Below are 6,178 nucleotides of genomic sequence, written 5' to 3' on the forward strand. Positions count from 1 at the left end.
TCAAAAAGTGTAAATGATTTTTGCATAATAAATGTTTTTTAGACATTCTCATTACAAAGCAATGAATATAAATTATTACTTTACAAAGGAAAATTTAAAATTTCTATAATCATTGACACAGAAATAATCACTGTTTTCTCCTGAATATTCTTCTCTTTATATATTTTTACATAAAAGTACACAAGCATACAATGAGTTGCTGTGTAATTAGAATTTTTTGATATTGTAAAAAAGATCTCCATGGACTGGAAATGTGGCTTAGTGGGAGAGTGCTTGCCTAACATGCATGAAGTCCTGGGTTGGATGTCCCAATACATCAACATACAAAGCCAGAAATGGTGCTGTGATTCAAGTGGGTAGTGTTCAAGGCCCAGTACTGACAAGAAAAAAAAATCTCCAGATTAATAAATGTTTTTGCAGAATTATGTCTTATGCTTTAATGTTTCCTTGAATACAGTACTGTTGCTTATTTCCTCAGCCTGTTGACATTAAGCATTTTTTGTATTTATAAATGTAAATATTAAACAGAAAATAAAATAGCCGAGTGCTGGTGGTTTATACCTGTTATCCTAGCTACTCAGGCGGGTGAGAACTGAGGATGAAAGTTTAAGGCATGGCACAAATGTCTGTGAGGCTCTTATCTCCAATTAACTACCAGAAACTGGAAGTGATTCTGTGGCTCAAAGTGCTAGAGAGCTAACCTTGAGCTGAAGAGCTCAGGAAGACTGTTCAGGCCCAGAATTCAAGTCCCACAGCCAACATAATAAATAAAAATAAATAAGAATAAAAAAGAAGGATGCTGGGGGTATGGCTGAATGCTTCCCTAGCATGCACAAAGTCCTGGGTTCGATTCCTTGGTACCACATACACAGAAAAAGCTGCAATTCGTGCTGTGGCTCAAGTGGTAGAGTGCTAGCCTTGAGCAAAAGAAGTTCAGGGAAAGTGCCCAGGCTCTGAGTTCAAACCTTAGGACAGCCCCCCCCCCAAAAAAAAAGACAAAGAAGGAAGATATGGGAAAAATAAGAAGAGAAACAAAAAATACCGAACATATAATACCTAAAAGGAAAATTTACCTAGAGGAATTCAAAGTCAGATTTGAACAGGTGCAATAAAAATAATTAACTTTTCTTCAAGACAGGACAATAGAAATTGTCTAATCTGAGGTTGGACATTGGTGGCTCACACCTACAATCTTAGTTACTCAGAGGCTGAGATCTGAAGAGTACGGTTGGAAGCCAGTTCTGGCAGGAAGCCTGTGAGACTCTTATCTCCAATTAACCACCAGAAAACTGAAAGTGGCATTGAGGCTCAAAGTGGTACAGCACTGAGTATCCCAAAGCACAGTGATAGTGCTCAGTTCCTGACAGTGAGTTGTTATTTGAAAATAGAAATACCACTCAATAAGTGTTAGCCAGCATAATCAAAAGAGAAATAATGTTAAAAAATTAAAGATGAAAAAAGAATATAAAAGTCACAGAGTAATTATACAATAATTTAGAAAATTATAAGAAAAATTAGAAAATCTAGAAGACAACAAAAATTGCAGATGTAAATGACCTATCAAAATGAACTAAGTGATAGTATAAATATCTAAATTGATCAATTAAAAGCAACAGAAATGCCCTGGGAGTTTAGCCTAGTGGTAGAGTGCTTGCCTAGCATGCATGAAGACCCAGGTTCAATTCCTCAATATTACATATATAGAAAAAAAAAGCCAGAAATGGTGTTGTGCCTCAAGTGGTAGAGCTCTAGCCTTGAGACAGCCCAAAAACAGTGCTCAGGCCCTGAGTTCAAGGTCCAGGACTGGCATAAAAACCCCATGTAAATGAACTTGATAAAAGCCTTTTGCCAAGTGCTGGTGGCTCATACCTGTAATCTTAGTTACAGAGGAGGCTGAGATCTGAGAATCAAAGTTCAAAGTGAGAGAAAAAGGTAAAGGACAATGTTCAGAGCTTCAGCTAAACCTCTAGGAGCAGCACAAAGAAAGAAAGTGAGGAAGGAAGGAAGGAGGGAAGGAAGGAAGGAAGGAAGGAAGGAAGGAAGGAAGGAAGGAAGGAAGGAGGGAGGGAGGGAGGGAGGGAGGGAGGGAGGGAGGGAGGGAGGGAGGGAGGGAAGGAAGGAGGGAAGGAAGGAAGGAACTATAGACCAATGTCACTGTTGAACACAAATGCAGAAATCCTCAATAAAATGCCTGCAAATCAAATTCAATGGCATATTAACATCATTATTTAACATGATAGAAATGTTACTCAATGAAAGGATGGCTCATCATACACAAATTAAGGAACAAAATATAGCACATAATTAGGATCAATAAAATTTCCTCATGAACATAGTAATTGATAAAGAAAAAACTGCTCAATATTTATTATAATACAAATTCTGAATAAACAAAGTACAGAAGGATCATATCATAGCATAATGAAGGTCATACAACAACAAATGCTTAGTCAATACCATACCATATGGGGAAAGCGAAAAACATACCATCTAAAGTCAGAACAATACAGGGATACGTACTGACTTCACTCTTACTTAGTATACTTCCTGTAATTTTACCCAGAGGAAACAGTCAAAGAAATAAATAAAAGATAAATAAATAGAAACCAAGGAATTTTAATTTTTTGTAGATGATGTGATTTTTACATTTAGAATATCTTGAAGATTTCAAAATCAGCATACACTATTCAGTAGCTTTCATAGATATACTCCAACAGTGAATTTGAGAAAGAAACCAGAAAAATAATCTCATTCAAAACAACTCCCCTCCAAATACCTAGGAATAGGCCTAAATAAAGGACAAAATGTGTCTATAATGTAAAAAATGAAGCACTAAGGAAATAAATTAAAGGCAATACAAAATAATCCCCTCCCATATTCATGCACCGAGAAACCTAATACTGCTACATGATAATATCACAAAAAACAATCCACAGAGTCAATGTAGTTTTCAACCAAATACCAGTGACATTTTTGACAGAATTAGCCACAGTCTTTGAGCTTTCTTAAAACTAGCACTCTATCACTTCAAGGACAGCACCACTTCTTGCTTATTCTATGTATGTGATGTGGAGAAATCGAACCCACAGCTTGGTGCATGCTAGGCAAGCACTCTACCACTAGGCCACAGTCCTGGCCTCCATAATTTTTATGCTAAAGCAATCATGAACAAAATGAAAGAAATGGTAGATATATTAGAGTATCTGACAGTAACAAAAGCAGTACAGTACTGAAATAAAAACAGGCACAAGAGCAATGAAATAGAGTGTAGGATCTACATATATACTTTCACATCTATAATCATCTGATTCTCAATAAAAGTGTACAAAAGAGGTAAAACATGTGTTACAAACAAGTCTCAACATGTGGTACTGGAAAAACTGAACGTCCATATGTAGAAGACAAAAATTAGATCCCTACCTGTCACCCTTTACAAATATCAACACAAAACCGATCAAATAGCTTAATGTAAGACTTGAGATTTCATAAGCACTGAGAAATAGAGGAAATGTTTCAAGATATTGCCATAAGCAATAATTTAATAAATACTACTCTGAAGATCAGTAAATAAAAGCAATATTAAACCAGTTGGATTGTATCAGAATTTTTAAAGGCTTCTACACAGCAGAGGGAAAATTTCAGTAGAAAGAAGAAATCATCTGTGGGACAGGAAAAATATTTTCCAGTTTTTCATCTTTCAGAGGGTTAATATACAGGTTATGTAAAGTTTGAAAAGACTGAACAATGAAGATCATAAAATCTATTCAATGAGTTGATAAAATGTTTGAACAGACACTTCTGAAAATAAGAAGTAACATGGGCAATAGACATATGAGAGAAAATTAAACTCTTTAGTTATCAGGGAAATGAAAATCACAATTCATGGCTATTTTATTTCGGAATGCCGATAAAAAATAAGAACTACTGGGGAGAATGTAGTGAAAAAACAAAGGAATCTGTAGCCCCTTGCTGGTGGTTCCTACCTATAATCCTAGCTACTCAAGAGGCTGAGATCTGTGTATCACGGTTCAAAGACAGCCCAGGCAGGAACATCTGTGTGATTCTTAGCTCTAATAAACTGTTCAAAAAAGTTGAAAGAGTACTGTGGCTCGAAGTTAGAGTGCTTGCTTTGAGCAAAAGAACCTCAGAGACAATGTCCAGGCCCAGATTTCAAAGCCCAGGACCAGCAAAAAAAAACTAAATTACTTGAGTAAATAAATAAATAGAGGGATCCTTGAACATTGTTGCTACAAATGTAAATTAGTATGCTTACAGAGCGAATGAACAATCCAGCTATCTCACTTCTGGGTATATACCTGAAGTATATGAAGACCGTAAACAAACAAACAAAAAAAGGATACCTGCATATCTATGTTTATTTTCCCACTGCTCTAAATAGTCAGCATAAGAAATCAGCTTGATGTATGGACAGAAAAATAGGGTATCTATGCACAATGGAATTTTTTCTGCCATAAAGAAGAATGAAATCATATCATTTGCAGAAAAATGATGCAACTCAATATTATTGTGTTAAGGCAGATACAGAAAGATTAGTCTTGCATGCTTTCTTTCATATGTGGAAAGTGGAAAGTAATGGCCTGAATACAAAGGGAAAGAAGATGAGGGACATGAAAGAGAGGAGAAAGCAAGAAAAGGCATCTGGAAGGGTAAAGGTAATCAAAGCCACATATATGCATGTGTAGACATGTTAGTAGGGTTAAATCATTATAATAAAAACAATCAACATGTCTCGGGTTTCTCTCTCTCTCTCTCTCTCTCTCTCTCTCTCTATATATATATATATATATATATATATATATCATTATTACCTTTAGGTAGTTGTTCAAACCACTTTATCAATATAATGCATCTTGATCAGTGTCACCCCTTTCTTCATTCTTCCCTATCCCTCCAAATCCTATCCTTTTCCTCATTCTTAATTTTGCTGGATATACATTGAATGTTACATATGAATCTGCCTCTGCTTCCTCTCTGGTTTCTGTTGCCCAGTAATACCACATAAAATATCCCCTTGTCTTTAGAACTTTACCTAGTTTCCACGGGACCCAGATATTTCCTCCTCCTGATACCAAGAGAGTAAATTCTGCCTTCATATTGCATATAGTAGTCCTAAGTGAATGGTAAACCTACATTCATATAAGGGTTTTATTTTGCTGAACTATGGTTTGCACTTAGGGCCTTCTGCCTGGTAAGTAAGCACTCTACCACCAGAGCCACATTTCCAGTAGTTATTTTCTTTCTGGGTCTCTCCTTTTTGCCAGGGTCAGCTTCTTTTTTCTCGTGACCTATAATGTTAGGATTAAAGGGGTGTGTCACTACACTTGTCATTTCTTTCATTAATTGTTTTACTCTGGCTGGGCTCAAACTGTGATCCTTTCTATCTCTGCCTCCTCCAAACCTCACCATTAATTTGAGTTTTCATAGCCCTTATGTAACAATCAATTTCTTTACTTACATCTCCATGGTATATCTCTGATTGATTCTTTCCTTCTTGGGTTCCTGCACTCTCAGAACCATATCAGTTGTTTTTATCTGAATAATAAAAATATTAGTAAATCAATTAAAATTGCAGCAATATAGGTATAGTTAATCAATGGGAGGAGCTGTGGAAAATTAGCTTCTCATGAAGAAAATAAGTAAAAATCTGTGCACCAATGGCTCGTGCTTTTAATCCTAGCTCCTTAGGAGGCTAAGATCTGAAGGTCATGGTTTGAGGCCAGCCTAGGAAAGAAATTCTGTGAGACTCTTATCTCCAATTAACCACAAAAAGCCAGAAGCGCAACAATGGCTCCAGTGGTAGAGTATTATCCTTCAGCAAAAATAAAAATTAAAGAAAGAAAGAAGAAAAGCTGAGACAGTACCTAGTTCCTGAGTTCAAACCCAAGGATTTGCATGAACAACAAGCAGTAGTGGTTTTATTTAATCAATTTACTGTGTCATGATCAGAGTTTAAAAAAGCAGAAATAGGGAAGGAAAACTATTAGTAAGTATCATATAGGCTAAAGGTTATTATTCTTCATTCTTCACATTTTGTGTATATGTATACATAAAGTTTAAAAATCATTGACTTCAGACAGAAATAAAGGGTTATCAGGAGAAACCAGATAATCAAACTTGTCAAACAGTACTTTGTATTTTATGCATAATAATATCATGA

The sequence above is a fragment of the Megascapheus bottae genome, chromosome X, assembly GCF_031878675.1.
Source record: "Megascapheus bottae isolate mThoBot1 chromosome X, mThoBot2.hap1, whole genome shotgun sequence".
NCBI classification, from domain to species: Eukaryota; Metazoa; Chordata; class Mammalia; order Rodentia; family Geomyidae; genus Megascapheus; species Megascapheus bottae.